This window comes from Dasypus novemcinctus, chromosome 6 (assembly GCF_030445035.2).
Source record: "Dasypus novemcinctus isolate mDasNov1 chromosome 6, mDasNov1.1.hap2, whole genome shotgun sequence".
Lineage (NCBI taxonomy): Eukaryota > Metazoa > Chordata > Mammalia > Cingulata > Dasypodidae > Dasypus > Dasypus novemcinctus.
Window position 1 is genome coordinate 111,655,780 of NC_080678.1, and position 17,518 is coordinate 111,673,297.

Sequence of the window (17,518 nt, forward strand, 5' to 3'; positions counted from 1 at the left end):
TCCTACTCTTTGTTTCTTTGGACTTACCCAGGCCAGCTAACAGAGAGATGAAGATGGTAAACACCACACCAGGGAATCAAAAGTGCCAACAACTGCAAGCAGAGGAATTGCATTCATCATTCATGGAACCTAAGCCCCCTTTTGATCTAGAGGTGGAATGGACATCACCATCCCAGGGTCCACAGGATGGAGGAATAAAATATGGATTAGAGTGGGCTTACTGACATTTTACTATAAAACTATTGTGACTAGTAATAGAAGAAATTGTAGCATTGAGGTGGAGAATGAGACCACGGTAGTTGCTGAGGGCAGGGAGAGGGAAGAAGGGATGTGATGTGGGGGCATTTTGGGGACTTTGAGTTGTCCTAAATGATACTGCAGGATCAGATGCTGGACTTTATATATCCTGCCATAACCTTCTGAATGTATGGGGGGAGAGTGTGAACTACACGTAAACTATTATGTATGTGGTGCAGCAGTGCTCCAAAATGTGTTCAGCAAAGTGCGATGAGTGTGCCACAATGATGGAGGAGGTTGTTGGTGTGGGAGGAGTGGGGTGCAGGAGTCAGGGGTATATGGGAACCTCTTATATTTTTTAATGTAACTTTATTTTGTGTGATGCATATATCTGCAAAAATATATAATTTACAAAAATGATGGGGTGGGGGTGGGGAGTGGGGTATATGGGAACTTCATGTTTTTTAAAATATTTTTTAATGTAGTGTTCTTTGTAATCTATTAACTTTAATTAAAAAAGTGTAAAAATAAAACAAAATGGATCAAGGACCTAAATATAAAAGAGACAACTATAAAGCTCCCAGAAGAAAATGTTGAGAAACATCTTTAAGATCTTGTGGTAGGGAAACGGACTTTGGCCCAGTGGTTAGGGCGTCCGTCTACCACATGGGAGGTCCGCGGTTCAAACCCCGGGCCTCCTTGACCCGTGTGGAACTGGCCACGCGCAGTGCTGATGCCACTGCGCGCAAGGAGTGCCCTGCCACGCAAGGGTGTCCCCCGCATGGGGGAGGCCCACGCGTAAGGAGTGCGCCCCTGAGGAAAGCCGCCCAGCGTGAAAAGAAAGAGCAGCCTGCCCAGGAATGGCGCCGCCCACACTTCCCGTGCTGCGGACGACAACAGAAGCGGACAAAGAAACAAGACACAGCGAATAGACACCAAGAACAGACAACCAGGGGAGGGGGGAATCAAATAAATAAATAAATCTTTAAAAAAAAAAAGATCTTGTGGTAGGTAATATTTTCTTAATCTTCTACCGATAGCACAAACAATGAAAGAGAAAATTGATAAATGGGACCTCCTCAAAATTAAACACTTTGTCCTTATAGGACTTTGTCAAAAGGGTGAAAAGGCAGCTGAATCAATGGGGGTAAATGTTTGGCAATCACATATCTGATAAGGGTTTAATATCCATGATATATAGAGGCCATACAACTCAACAATAAAAAGTCAAACTGCCTGATTAAAAAATGGGCAAAAGAGTTCAAAAGACAATTGTCCAAAGAAGAAATACAAATGGTGAAGAAACACATGAAAAATGTTCAACATCACTAGCAATTAGGGAAATGCAAATCAAAACTACGAGATATTATTTCACACCTGCTAGACTGGCCACTAGTAAAAGTTGGAAAAGTGTAAGTGTTGGAGGTAGGAACACTTATTCACTGTTGGTTAGAATGTAGAATGGTACAGCCACTGTGGAGGACAGTTGGGCACTTTCTAAGGATGTCGAATATAGACTTACCATGTGACCTGGATATACCATTACTAGGTATATAGCCAGAAGAACTGAGAGCAGTGTAACGAACAGACTTCTGCACACCCATCATTATTCACGATTGTTAAAAGCTGGAAACAACCCAGGTATCCATCAACTGATGAATGGGTAAACCAATTGTGGTGTATTCTCCCAATGGAATAGTATGCAACCATAAGAAGAAATGTGGAAACATGACAACATGGATGAACCTGGAGGACATTATGTTGAGTGAAGCAAGCCAGATACAAAAGAACAAATACTGTTTGATTGTGCTATTATGAACTGAACATATAATGTAAAATTATGGAGTGACGCCTTCTCCCAGGGGCTCCAGGCACCCTCTGCCTGCCCCTTTTCCCCCAGCAGCTGGGATCCTAGGCCCTCCCTTCCACAACATGTGCTCGCACCCTGAGCCCCTGCACACCGGCTTTGCGCTCCCTCCCTCAGCAAACACTTCAGCCCTGGACGAACCCCACGTCCCCCCGGGAAGCTGCGTGGAGGAGAAAGGCCCCAAAGGACCAGCCGGCCCCGCGGGGCGGCCCCACCACCGACTCCACGAGGTCCAGCGCCGCTGGCATCCGACTCCACGGTGTGGGCACGGCTGGTCACGGGCCGAGGCTCCTGGTCTGATAAGGGCTGAGCGCGGGGCTCCCCTCCTCCGCGGACAGGGCACTTCCCCCCGCCCGCAGCCAGAGCAGGAGGTGGTCGCAGTGCTGAGCGGGCGGATGTGAAAGAAGAGCCCGTGCCCCGTCACTGCACCCCCAGCCCAGAGCCAGCTCCAGGCCGGGGGACTCAGAGGGACCCCGGCCCCCCTCCCTGCCGGCTTGAACCGCGGCGTGGCCCCGCGGCCCTGTCAGCGCCTGGCCCTGGCCCGGGGGCGCTGAGCAGTTGGGTCCCCACAGCTCCGCCTCCAAGCCAGGAGAGTCGCAGCTGGACCCTGGGGCGCGGGTTGCGCCAGCCCGGACAGGGCTTTCTCTCCAGGAGAAAGGGCCCCTCAGGACAGACGGGGGCTCCCAGAGCCCCTCCCGCTCCCCCAGCCGGCTTTCCCTCCCCACCCCTCCAGAGGCAGCCCCAAGGGAGAGTCTGGAGACCCTCGGAGCCCGCGGCTGGCCCCGCCTCCCCCACTGCCTGCTGCAGGCCCTCGGCGCTGGCCCCTCCTGCAGGGCCTCGGTTTCCCCCTGGAGCTGGTCAGGGGAGGACCGCCTCCTGCTGGGCGAGAAGAGGGAGGTGTCCTCAGCCTGCGAGCACCCTCTGGGTTCCACTTGCATTCCCCGCAGGATTGACAGTAACAGGACCAGAGAGATGCCTGAGCCCAGCCTCTGCCTCCAGGCTCTGCTCCCAGGCCGGGGTGGGGAGAGCGGGTGGGGGGCGAGGGAGTGCCGGGTCCTCATCCGCCAGCACCCAGACCCTTCTGGTAACATGCTATTAAGCAAAAACGCGGCGATTTTGAGAGTCCTAGAGGCCCCCTGTGAGGGTCTGGGGGAAAGGGGCGCCTCTTTAGCCCCCTCCCACCCCGCACAGATCCTGTGACTCCCCCTTGCAGTTGTGAGCAGCCCCGCAGTGCTGCAGGTCACAAAGTGGCACGTCAGCCTCATGGCCGTCGTAATAACCTGGCCCCGGGGTGGCGGAAGGGGGCGAGCAGGCAGTTGCGGCTGGTGCCCAGAGCCAGTCGCTGTCTTGCTTGGCGCGCTCCGTGGGTGCGTGGCGAGGTCGTGCGTGTCTAGGCTAGAGGCGCGGGCCGGCGGCCGCTGAGCACGCGCAGAGGCGGAGGTAGCGCCTGGAAGAGACTTTGGTGGACTTGCTGGGCCTGACTCCAGGCTTCCAGAGCGACCAGACGGATGGGGAGCCGCGCTCCCCGGGCGCCCGGGCCAGCGCCCTTATGGCTGCTGCTGCTGCTCCTGCAGCTGCAGGTGTTGAGCGTGGGGGGCAGACCCCATCACGTTCGGAGCGGGAGGGGCACGTGGCTCCAGAATACAGGGGATTTGGGAACCTGCCAGCCCTCCTTGGATCTCTATTTCGTCCTGGACAAGTAAGTTGCTGGGGGCGCCTGGTGCACTGGGGGTGGGGGTGGGGGGCGGGGAGGGTTGTTGGAGCAGGTCCAGGCTCCACAGGGAGGTTCTGCCTGGGTCCAGGGCCTGGGGAGCCCCTGTTTTGTGGGCGCTGCGGGAGGCCCAGGGGTCAGTCGCAAGAGAGGTGGCTCTGGGAATGCCTCGTTTCCCGAGGCAGAAGGATGCTCCAGGCTTTTGTGTCCAGATACTTTTCCTTTGGAGGTTTCTACTGAGAAATAGACTAAGATGCAAGGCAACCAAGACGTTCATTTGGCCTCAATGGCGATTCGGGGAGCAGAGATTCAGGGAGCACCCCAAGTAGTGTTGTGTTGTGGCATCTCCAAGCAAGAGATTTCAAAGAAAAAGACGAGCACAAAAGTTGACTGTGGTTGGAGGATGGTTGGGGTTATGTTAGGAGTTAGCTGAGTCCTTTCATTGCGCTTTGCTTTTTGGTGTGGGGATGCCCCTGAGATTTTGAGGAGCCTGTGCCTGAGGCTTTGCAGACTCGAGTGGTTTGTGACACCTGAGACCTGCCTAAGAGTCACCTCCCGCATGGCCTCCTGACTCCATTTGAAATCTCTTGGCTGTCAAACTGTTTTCTTTTAGTTCTTTATAAGGAAGGGAACATAAGCCACCACAATGTTTCTGAAGCTTCTGTCCCTTCTTTTAAGTGGCCTTCAAGTGGGCTGATCTTTAGTCTATAAGACTTCTGGCTCTACAGGGTCCCAAAGAAGCAGGTTCGTGGCTTTCTTTGGGTATTTTAAGTGTCGCTGGTGCTTGGAAAATCCTTTGCTTTGCTTCTTCTGGTGGCTTTGCTTCCTTCTTCACAGTCACTTTCAGGAGCAGCTGGCGGGTCTGCTTGTGGCCTTGGCCCCTGGGCAGTGGCTCACGTGCCTCCTGGCCCCTGTGAGGTTGTCCTTCCAAAGAAGGAAAGGGAGGTGCAGGGTCAGCCTTGGAGAGATTGTCTTGCTTCTACCTTCATCTCCTCCTGTTGGGTTGACAGTGAACTTTGCATTCATTGATGAGTAATGGAAGTGCAACCAATGGTAATTCTGCTGGAGCACTTTACGGTTTCACCGTGGTTGTCTTCTTTCATCCTCCAAACAGCCCTGGAATGGACAGGAGCAAAGGGGGGTGTCCATCCAAGTCTGGGTGGGAGGGGTGAGGCCCTAGGGGTGAGTGAGAGACCCAGGGTCAAGTGATGGAGGCAGATCTTGGAAGAGAGTCCCTTCCTCTGCCTAGTGGGGGGACTTCTGACACACCCTGGACAGGTCTCACCTGGTTGACGCCCCCTTGGAGAGTGGATCAGGGTTGGAGGATGGCTGGATCTGGAGGGGATGACAGCCTCTCTAGTTTAGTCTTTCCAGAAAGGGTAGTGAGTCCAGAGGGCCCCCCGCTGCTGGGCAGCCATCCTACTGCTCTCCCAGGCTCTGCTGTTTGGCCCAGCGGGGGCACAGCCCAGCCAGGGTTGGAGGAGGAGCTCTGGCACCAGGGGTGTGTGAAATCACATTAACTGAGCACTTACTACATGATAAGCAATGTACTAGACACTTTAGTCCCTGACAACTGAGGGAGTGTGTTCGATTCCCCTCTTTTAGGATGAGGCGACTAAGGCTTGGAGGGGCTAAGTGGGTTGGTCAAGGCCACATAAACCTAGTTTGGCTTTATATTTCCTTACTGGCTAATGATGTAGGGGCTCTTTTCATATGCTTATTTTTCATTTGTGCATCTTCTTTGGTATGTTCAAGCTTTTGCCTTTTGTTTGACTGAGTTTTTTATGCTTCTGTTGTTGCATTGCAAAAATTTCTGTATATTTTAGACATTAAACCCTTATTAGTCTATGATTTGCCACTATTCTCCCATTTTGTAAAATATTTTCAGTTTTTTTAATACTGCCTTAATGAATTAAAGTTTTAATTGTTCATGAAATGGAACTTACATATTGTTTCTTTTGTTGTTCATACTCTGGCATCATATCTATGACTCCATAGCCAAATAGTATATCATAAAGATTGCTTTCTTCAAAGAGCTTTGCATTTTTAGCCATTATAATTAGGACCTTCATCCAATTTGAGTCAATTTTTGTACATGATATGAGGTAGGAGTCTAGCCTCATTCCTTTGCAAGGGGATATCCAGGTTTTAATGGTGTCATTTGTTAGAATCTAATCTTTCACATATGTGTGTTACTGACATTTTTGTACAAAATCAATTGTCCATATATGTTTGGGCTTATTTCTGTACTTTCAATTCTATTCCAATGGTCCAACTATGCATTATCTTTAGGCCACTTCCACACTGTTTTGATTACTGTAACTTTGTAGTGTATTTTGAAATTGGAAAATGGTACTCTTTCAACCTAATTCTTCTCTTTCAAAATTGTTTTGCTATCTGAGGCTCCTTGCGGTTCTATGTGAATTTGAGGATCAGCTTTTCCATTTCTGCAAAAATGGCTGCTGTAATTTGACAGTGATTGTGTTGGATCCATAGATCATATTGGGCAGAATTGACATTTTGGCAATATTAACTCTTTCAATCCATGGACATGGGCTTTGTCATGCCATACATTTATGCCTTCTTTGATATCTTTCAATGGTCTTTTGTAATTTTCACTATAAAAGTTTTTTACATCCTTGCTTAAATTTATTCCTAGATATATCATTCATTTATATGCTGTCATAACTGGAATTGTTTTCCTATTTTTGTGTTTAGATTGTGCATTGTTAGTATATAGAAGCATAACTGATTTTTAATGTGTTAAACTTGTACCCAGTTGCTTTGCTGAATTTGTTAATTCTAGTAGTTTTCTCATGGATTCCCTTGGCTTTTCTATTTAAAAGACAACATCATTTGCAAAATAGATCTACTTCTTGATTCCAATTTGGATACAGTTTATTTCTTCTTCCTTCTTAATTGTTCTGGCTAGAACTTCTAGTACAATATTGAATATTGAATAGCATGATTAAAATGGGCATCCTTATCTTGTTTCTGATCTTAAGGGGAAAGTTTTCAGTTTTCATCATTGAGCAAGATGTTAGATGTGAGTTTTTCTTTTTTCTTTTTTGTCTTTATTTTCTTTAATGTTAAATTAACAAAATATGGGGCCCCATATACCCCCCACCCCCTCACCCCACTCCTCCCCCCATAACAACAACCTCCTCCATCATCATGAGACATTCATTGCACTTGGTGAATACATCTCTGAACACCACTGCACCTCATGGTCAATGGTCCACACCATAGCCCACACTCTCCCACAGTCCACCCAGTGGGCCATGGGAGGGCAATGTCCGATAACTGTCCTTGCAGCACCACCCAGGACAACTCCAAGTACCAAAAACGCCCCCACATCACCTCTCTTTCTCCCATGCTCTACCCCCAGCAGCCACCATGGCCACTTTCTCCACACCAATGCCACATTTTCTTCAATTACTAATCACAATAGTTCATGAATAGAATATCAGTAATTCCACTCTAATCCATACTCTATCCCTCCATCCTGTGGACCTTAGAATGGTTGTTTCCACTCCACATCTATATCTAGAGGGGGCTTAGATTCCACATGCATGCTGGATGCAATCCTCCTGCTTTCAGTTGTAGGCACTCTTGGCTCCCTGGTGTGGTGGTTGACCTTCTTCACCTCCTTGTTGGCTGAGTGGGGTAAGTCCAATAAACCAGAGTGTAGGAGTTGCAAGTCTGTTGAGGCTCAGGGCCTGGCTATCACATGGTCAGTCCAGAGATTCAGGTCCCCTGAATCCCCAGCACCAACTACATTTCCGGTAAAAGTAACAGGAGAGACTTGTGGACAAAGATCACATCTGAGTCCAGCTCCATCACATGGAAACATAAACTCCAAAGTAGGGCCAACTGACATGGCACTGAACTCCATCTGCCATGACCATAGAACCTGTGGGTGTCTGTAGCCCTCAGAAGAACCAGTACCTGGGATTGTATCTACTTTATCTGTCTCTGGGACTCTGCTCAGGTGTGCATAAGGGCAACCCCTCTGATAACCTCCTGGCTCTTTTTGGAGACCCATAGCCATATAAACTCATTTGTCCTTTCCATTTCTCCCTTTTATTCAGGTCAAAAAGCATTTTTAACTCCTGGTACTATATGTAGACTGAGATATTCTGCTGGTCTGAGTTGACCCTTTTATTTAAGGTCATTTTTTAGTAATTGACCTTTATCATAAAGAAAAATTTCCCTTCTAATCCTAGAATTCTAAGTGTTTTTATCAAGATAGGATGCTGGTTTTTTTTCCAAGTGTGTTTTCTGCATCCATTTAGATGATCATGTGTTTTTGTTTCCTTCATTCTATTCGTGGATTGATTTTCATATATTGAACCAGTCTTGAACCAAGTGGTATATATACACCACTTGGTCATGGGTACAATCTTTTGTCACATGCTGTTGGATTCAGTTTGCTAGCATTTTGTTTAGGTTTTTGGCATCAGTATTCACAAGGGAACTTGCTCTGTAAATTTCTTCCCTTATCAGCCTTTGGTATCCAGGTAATGCTGGCCTTATAGAATGAATTATAAAGTGTTCCTTCTTCTTGAATGCTTTGGAAGGATCAGAGAAGGATTGGTGTTATTTTGTACTTGAAATATTGGTAGAATTAACTATTGAAACCATCTATTCCTGGACTTTTGGTGGATGGTTCTGTTTATTCAGTGTCTTTATTTGTTATAGATTTGTAGAGATTTTCTCTTTCTTCTTGAGTCAGTTTAGGTAGTTGATGTGTTTTTAAGACTTTTTCTAATTGACCATGGCCCTCTAATTTGTTGATATAAAATGTTTAGAGTATTCTTTTCTAATTCTTTTTATTTCTATAAAGTCAGTAAAGACAGCACTATTTTATTTTGATTTTAGTTATTTGTATATTTTTTCTTTGACACTGTAGCTAAAATACAGTCCATTTTGTCAAATTATCATAAACCCAAGTTTATTTGTGTTGATTGCCTCAAATGGTTTTCCATTCTCCATTTCATTAATCTCTGGTCTAATATAGAAATTATTTCCTTCCTTCTGCTAACACTGAATTTATTTTGCTCTCACCGGTTCATCAGGATGTGAAGTTAAGTTATTGATTTGAGATTTTTCTCTTCTTTTTCATATAGGAATTCATAGCTATAAATTTTCTTTTCAGCACTGCATTCATTCTATCCCATGAATTTTGGTATGTTGGCTTTAAAAATTCTTTCTAAGTATTTTATTTATTTTTTCTTCCTTTTTAATTTTTAAAAAATGTTACATTAAAGGAATATGAGGTCCCCATATATCCCCTACCCCCCTCACCCCACTCCTCCCACATCAACAATCTCTTTCATCATCGTGGCACATTCATTGCATTTGGTGAATACATTTTGGAGCACTGCTGCACCTCATGGATAATGGTTTACACTGTAGTTTACACTCTCCCCCAGTCCACCCCGTGGGCCATGGCAGGACATACAATGTACAGCATCTGTCCCTGCAGTTCCACCCAGGACAACTCCAAGTCCTGAAAATGCCCCCGCATCAGATCTCTTCTTAATTTCCTCTGTGGTTTCTTCTTCAACCCACTGGTTTTGAAGAGTTTGTAGTTTAATTTCCACATATTTATAATTTTTCCAGTGATCCTTCTGTTATTGATTTCTAGCTTCATTCCATTGTGCTCCAAGAAGTTACTTTGCATGATTTCCATTTTTTAAAATTTACAAGTCTTATGCCCTAACATATGGTCTTCCTATGGAATGATCCATGTGCACTTGAAGGATGTATGTGTTCTGTGTCGTTGGGTAAATTGCCCTATATATGTCTCTTAATTCTAGGTGGTTTATGGTGCTATTTCAATTTTCTATTTCTATGCTGATTTTCTTTCTCAATGTTTCATCTACTATGGAAAATTGTGTGTTGAAACTATTATTATAGAACTGTCTATTTCTCCTTTGAGCTCTTTCTACTTTTTCTTCATGTATTTGGGGCCCTGTTGTTATGTGCATATATGTTTTATAATTGTTATATCTTCTTTTTTAGTTGACTCTTTTATCAATATATAATAACCATCTTTGTTTCTTGTAAGAGTGTTTGCTTACCATATATTTTTTCTGATATGAAAGATATCAGATATCCATCTTAGCTCTCTTTGGGTTATAATTTGCTTGGGGCATTCTTTTTCATTTTTTCACTTTCAACCTATTTGTGTCTTTGGAATGAAAATGAGTCTCTTTTAAGTGCATATAGTTGGATCATGCTTCTTTATTCTTTCTGCCAATCTCTACCTTTTTATTTGAGTGTTTAATTCATTTACAGTAATGTATTTATTTAAAAGGCAAGACTTCTAACATTTTGCTACTTGCTTTTTGTATGTCTCATACATTTTTTATCCCTCCTTTGCTCCATTATTATCTACCTTTTTTGCTAAGGTGATCCTTTATCATGACCCATTTTGAATCACTTCTCATTTCCATTTGTGTAGATATTTTGGACATTTTTGTAATGAACTTCCTCAGTTTGTGTTTATTTGGAAATATTACAGTTTCTCCCTCATATTTGAGGAGCACTTTTATAGATATATTATTTTCCTTTGACAGTCATTTATTTCTTTCAACTCTTTAAATATTTCATGCCATTGCCTTCTGTCTTCCATATATTTGACTTAACAACCAAATGTTAATCTTACTAAGCATCCCTTTTACAAGATATATCACTTCTTTCCTGCTGTTTTCAAGATTCTCTTTTTATCTCTGGGCTTTGCCATTTCCACTAAAATGTGTCTTAATGTAGATCTCTTTGAATTTATCTTGCATAAATTCATAAATTGATTGAGCTTTTTGAATTAGTTTATTTCTATCTTTCATCATATTTGTGACATTTTTGGCAATTATCTGTTTTAGCATTCTTTCTTCCCCTTCTCTTCTACCTCTGGGATTCCTATGACATATGAATTGGAACACTTTATTTGCTCCTACCATTTCCTTATACTCTCTTCACTTTTTCATTCTTTTTTCTTTCTGCTTCTCAACTTGCATAATTTCAATGGTCTTATCTTCTGGTTTGCTGATCCTTTCTTCTTGTTTCAGTCTGTTCATGCTATTGAATTTTCCTCATGTTAGAATAATTTTAGTTCAAGAATTTCTATTTGATTCCTCTTTATAATTTCTGTCTCATGATTGAAATAATAATTTTGTTAATAAATTGTTTTCCTGGTTTCCTTTAGTTCATTTGTCCTGTTAAGAGAGTTGATCTATGATCTTTGATTAGTAATCCAAGTGACTGGGCTTCCTCTGTTAAAAGATTCTTTTGAATTCATTTTTCCTGCAATTGAATCATACTTTCCTCTCTCCTTGCATTTTTGTAATTTTTGGTTGAGAATTGGACATTTTGAGTTTTGAGTATTGTGGTCACTCTGCAGGCTAGCTATTGCCTTCCTCAGTTTGCCAGATCAAGTAAAAGACAAAAAAGTGAGGGGGTAGAATAATAAGGAAAAAAACATACCCCCACCCCTTCAAAAAATGTCTGCCACCCCTTAATTCTCTAAGTAGATGCCAATGGAAAGCTGGAAGCTATTGTTGCCAGGAAAGCCAAAATCAAGGGTTGTGTCTCTGCAGGTCCTTCATGACCCATCCACCAGAAAATACACACAAAAAGAGAAATGAAACTGTGTTAGTCAGGGTTCTCTAGAGAAACAAAACCAATAATAGATATCGGTCAATAGTATGCGATTTTATAAGAATCTCTTACATCACCGTGGGGTTGCACACCTCCAGGTTCCACAGGCAGGCTGCAAAGCATGGCTCTGATGAACGTCCAATGGAGGTCCTTGATGAGTTTCTGAGAGATGTTGGCTGTCCAAAGACGAGCTGGGAAATTCTCTCTGAGTGGTGAATCACTTCCCCTTTTAAGGCATTCAACTGATTGGATAAAGCGTCACTCATTGCTGACAGAAATCTCCCTGACTGATGTAGATGTAATCAGCTATCTATGCAGTAAAGTCAGTGGTGACTAAAGTCCATAAATGCCCTTCTACTACAGTTAGCTCAGTGCTTGCTTGACCAAACAACTGGGTACGATTACCTGGCTGAGTTGACACATTAGCCTAACCATCATAGATACCTACCAAATATAAAGATGCTTGGATCTTTACCTCCAGCAGATGCTGTTTGAGGCCAGAACGCCCTACTGATGAGTGGGCCCAGACTAAACTTAGCATGTGTGCTGGTGTCTCAGGATTTCCCAAACTGACCTTGACCTCCAGCCAGACTTTTGGAGGCTGATGTTTCCTCTGCCCACAGTGACTACAGCCAGCTACTCTTAGAATCTATGACATGTTTCCACAGCTGTGCCACCTCCACTGCCAGCACTGCAGTACCTCATGGTTTCTAGTCTTCATTACAAAACTGAATTCTTGGCAGTCTTTCCTTTCATCCTGAACTCCCCATGGTTGTTCTGAATGTCTGATCTGGTTTTGGGGTTACCCCCTAGTTAATTACACTCTCTTTTTCTAGCTCATTTTTTTTTTAAGTGGAGGGAAGATTCTTTAATACTTCCTATTTTACCATTTTGCTCCTAATAGCTCTCATTTGGCTTCTTAAAAGAGGGGAGGAAGCACAGGTACCTCTAGGTATCCTTGGAGAGCAGGGGAGGGGGTGAGCAACTCAAGTTGCCTATGGTCCAGATCAGACCCTAGGATTAATGATGCTCTACATGGTCCTTTCCTCACACTCAGTCTATTTATTTGCTAGTCCACGATGCTACTGGATTATGAAAATGGAGTGTATGCTGAGCTTGCCAAAGAAATCGCCCTTGTATACACATTGCATATCCTCAAGCTGGCATGTGGCCAGAGGTGGGTGTGGAAGTCTTATCAGGACCACAGTGGACTTCTTAACCCCAGGGAACTAATGTGCCCTATTTCCTGAGCCCGGCGCGTATTCATGTGGGAGTTGGAGAAGATGATGGTGAGGATATAGGTTGGTGGAGAATATGGTAACTGGCCACATTCCAAACCCATATTGAAACCAGAGGCCATGAAATTTTTGACAGTTTGAGTGAGGAAGGTGAGTTGTGGCCTGGACTTGGGTAAGTGTAAGGAGGAAGTTAACGCCCCTGACTGATTGTCTGACAACACTGTGGGTAAATGGCATTTCCCTTATTTTTTAGAGAATGAGAGGAGGAGGCTCATGGACTGAAAGTGGTCTGTTGACACTTCTAGAAGGAAGACATGGAGACAGAATAGAAACTCTGGAGTGTGCAACTCCAGGACCCAGTCCTAAACCAATGGCTGAGGTCCCTGGGAGCTGCTGATGTGGTCTTGGAGGCAAAAATAATCTTTTAGGGAAGTGGCTGTGGCTCAGTCAGTTGGGCTCCCATTTACCATATGGTGGTAGGCTTGTGAAGACAGGCTCGCCTGCATGCCGTGGAGAGCCAACCCAGCAAGGGGATGCAACTAAAAGGGAGACAAGTAAAATCTTAGAGGAGTGTGCAGCAAATGGACACAGAGAGCAGACAACACAAGCAAACCACAAAGGGGGGGGCAATAAATAAAAATAAATATACAGACACACAGAAGAAAGCACAGTGAATGAACACAGAGAGCAGACAACAAGCAAGCTGCAAGGAGTGGGAGGAATTTTTAAAAAAATCTGTTAGCCATGTGGAGGCTCTCTGGTTATCATTGCCATTCAGGGACACCCAGAATTTGGGGACCAGGTGTTTACACTGGATGGACTTGGAAAATGTGGGTAAGCCCCTACTGTGTGCCCACTTCCTTGACCAGGGCACCTCTGACTTCTAGGGAAGAGACTCCATACTGAGGGTGAATCCTGTGCAGAGGTCCAGAGAAAGCAGATGTCAGGTGGTCTAGGCAGGCCTGGAGCTCAAGGAAGTGGGGGGAGAAAGGAAGAGGGAGAGGAGAGGACAGGCCAGATGGTGGGGACCTGGGGCCATGAATAAGGTTTGCTCTTCATCTCAAGGGCATTTGGGGGTCATTGAAAGGAGGCCTTCATCAGAGGTGTGATGGGTCAGACTTGTGTTTTCAAAAGAGCCTTTGCGGGAAACGGACTTTGGCTCAGTGGTTAGGGTGTCCGTCTACCATATGGGAGGTCCGCTGTTCAAACCCCAGGCCTCCTTGACCCGTGTGGAGCTGGCCATGTGCAGTGCTGATGTGCACAGGGAGTGCCGTGCCACACAAGGGTGTCCCCCGCATGGGGAAACCCCACGCGCAAGGAGTGCGCCCGTGAGGAAAGCCGACCAGCGTGAAAAGAAAGTGCAGCCTGCCCAGGAATGGCGCTGCCCACACTTCCCATGCAGCTGACGACAACAGAAGCAGACAAAGAAACAAGACGCAGCAAACAGACACCAAGAACAGACAACCAGGGGAGGGGGGGAAATTAAATAAATAAATAAATCTTTTAAAAAAAAAAAAAAAAGAGCCTTTGGCATCTGTGGAGAGAATGGATATGAAGGAGGAAGGACGGAATCAAGGACCGAAGTGCAAAGGAGAAGAGTTAGCCCAGACTTCTGCTTCCATGGCTCTGCCTCTGCAGTCATTTTTTCTTGATTTTGTCCCATCTCTGACCCTCTGTGCCAAGGCTGGCAGTGCCTGTACTCAAAAAGTTCTCAAAATTCTTGTCAGTTTTGCATGCAGTTCAAGAGTGCCCATGCTACCAGACAAAAGGATTTCCCACAGATCCTTCCTGGATAAATGCATTTTCAAGCCTGACTTCCTCTGAGGGGGCTGGTTGGATCCATGAGTCATACACCTAATCTTTGCAAATTTCAGTTCAACCAAAGCCTCCTGTGGGATCGTGTTCTTGGGAGCTGCCTTTCTCATATCTCGGGGAGGGCCCTAATAGAGCTGTTTCCATGCCTAATCAGAATATGTTGTCTTGATCTGCTGAGAACTTTCCAAAGCATCAATAGCTCGTTCCTTTTAGACCTGTTTTCCCTCCCTCAATTTGCTAAAAATAGCAAGGAGATACCAGGCAGCATTTTCCACACTTACCTTGGAAATTTCCTAGCTAAACATCCAAGAGCTCACTTACAAGTGTTGTCTTCCATCCAGCTTAGGTACACAATTTCACCAAGTTCATTGCTACATAATAAGGATTGCCTTTCTTCCAGTTTCCAAGAACACATTCATCATTTCCTCCTAAGGCCTCACCAGAAGCACTTTTGATGTCCATATTTCTATGAACATGATGTTCATTGCAATACAAGTGTTCTCTAAGTTGATAGAAACTTTCTATACACCTTTCAATTATTTCTGAACCCTCACCAGAAACACTTGCTTGCCAATTTCTTTTTTTATTAGAAAAGTTGTAGACTTACAGAAAAATCATGCAAGAAAAAGAATTCAAATATACCACCCTATTATTAATACCTTACATTAGTGTTTTACATTTGTTACAATTCATGAAAGGACATTTTTATAATTGTATTATTAACTGTAGTCCATAGTTTACAATGGTTCTCTGCCTGAGTTGTACAATCCTAAGTTTTCTTTAAAAATTTTAATCTAGTAACACATATACAACCTGACATTTCCCCTTTAACCACATTCACAATGTAATTCAGGGCTATGAATCAGTGTTGCTAATTACATTCACAATGCAGTGCAACCATCACCACCCTTCATTACCAAAACTTTAGGCTCAAACCAAATAGATACTGTATACAATTTACTTTTAATATACACTTTTCTTTTTTTTGTTTAATTCTTTTTTTTCCAAATTCTACTCAATGTATTCATTTTTTAAAAAGATATTACATTAAAAAATATGAGGTCCCCATTTGCCCCCACCGCCCCCACCCCACCACTCGACCCCCAATAACACTCTCCCCCATAATCATGTCACATCCATTGCATCTGGTGAGTACATCTCCGGGCATCGCAGCACCCCACGTCCCGTGTTCCACACCATAGCCCACACTTTCCCTCGTTCCATCCAGTCGGCCATGGGAGGACATACAACATCCGGCAATTGTCCCTGGGGCACCACCCAGGACAACTCCAAGTCCCAAGAATGCATCCACATCTCTTCTCTTCCTCCCCTTCCTCACACCCAGCAGCCACCATGACCACTTTTTCCACATCAATGCCACATTTTCTCGATTATTAACCACAATAGTTCATGAATAGACTATCATTAAGTCCACTCTGATCCTTACTGTATTCCTCCTTCCTGTGGACCTTGGCATGGTTGTGTCCATTCCACATCTATGTCAGTTGTAGGTACTCTAGGCTCCGTGGTGTGGTGGTTGACATTCTTCAACTCCATGTTAGCTGAGTGGAGTAAGTCCAATAAATCAGAGTGTAGGAGCTGACGTCTGTTGAGGTCTGTGCCTGGCTATCATGTTGTCAATCCAGAGATTCAAATCCCCTAGATATATCTTAAACCCCAGTACCAACTACAATTCCAGTAAAGTAGCATGAAAGTCTTGTGAAAAGAGATCCCATCTGAGTCCAGCTCCATCACGCAGAAACACCAGCTCCAAAGAAGGGTCAACTGGCATGGCAGTGAAACCCATCTGCCATGACCATAGAACCTGTGGGTCTCTTTAGCCCTCAAAAGGACCAATACCTGGGGTTGTACCTACTTTATCTGTCTTTGAGGCTCTGCTCAGGTGTGCATAAGGGCAATCCTTCTGACAAGCTCCAGACTCTTTTTTAGAGACTCATAGCCATATAAACTCACTTGTCCTTTCCATTTCCCCCTTAATTTAGGTGAAACAGCATTTTAAACTCCTGTTATTATATGTAGACAGGGATATTCTGCTGGTCCACATTGAACCTTCAATTCAAGGTCATTTTCTAGTTGTATCATCAACTGGTACTTGGTAGTGATCCCTTGGTGCCAGGGAGGCTCATCCCCAGGTGTCATGTCCCATGCTGGGGGGAATGCATTGCATTTACATGCTGAGTTTGGCTTCAAGACTGGCCACATTTGAGTAACATGAAGGCTGTCAGGAGGAAACTCCTAGGCACAGTGCTGCTCTAGGCCTTGTTCTTATTTCAGGCATATAGGCTCACAAGCATAGTCATTAGTATCAGGGGCTCACTGTTGGACCCTCATTCCTTCCTGGTCTTTACTGTTGCACATGGGGGAGTGCTGCTGCTCCCCTAGGGACCATGAAAGAGCCCCCCCCCAGCCAGTAACCCAGTATCCCCCAGGTGTTGTTTTTATTGTTTCTACTATGAGTATATCCAAACATTACCATGCACCCTGGACATATGCCATGTATAACTCCCTGTCAGCCATATATCGCCTGTCAATAACATCCCATACCAGTATTCCTTCGCTGCCATTGTTGAACCACTCTGTGATCCAAAACTTCCTGAAAAGTGAAGCCCAATATAATGTCAGGTTCCCTTAATAGTAAAATGGAATATAGCGATGAGTTTAAAGGTTAGATATAGAATACGTATTGATTTGGAAAAATTCTACATCCTATCTTTTTCTTTTCTTTTTTCCTAATTATTGAGCTTCTCTTCACAAGAGCCTTAGATCACAGTAATTCATATATACAATATACAGTACTCCCACACATCCACCATAAAACCTTTTCCCTTCCACAGTGATAATCTTATAACATTCATATCATATTTACTTAAACTGATGTACAGACTCTGAGACAATAGCTTTCAAACAAGGTGACATCTGTGCTTACATTGTGGTCCATGCTTTAGGATATACAGTTTTCTAAATTTT

The 17,518-nt window shown here is 44.4% G+C and overlaps 1 protein-coding gene across 1 annotated transcript in view; it reads left to right on the plus strand.

Moving 5' to 3' along the window:
- Nucleotides 1–3,758: 3,758 nt before the first annotated feature.
- The window catches only part of LOC131278935 (anthrax toxin receptor-like), a 45,860-nt gene continuing 32,100 nt past the window's right edge, over nucleotides 3,759–17,518 (plus strand). Inside the window, exon 1 of the mRNA XM_071215572.1 lies at nucleotides 3,759–3,803. The gene's annotated coding sequence lies outside the window, so the exon portion shown is untranslated. The remainder of the gene's footprint in view (nucleotides 3,804–17,518) is intronic.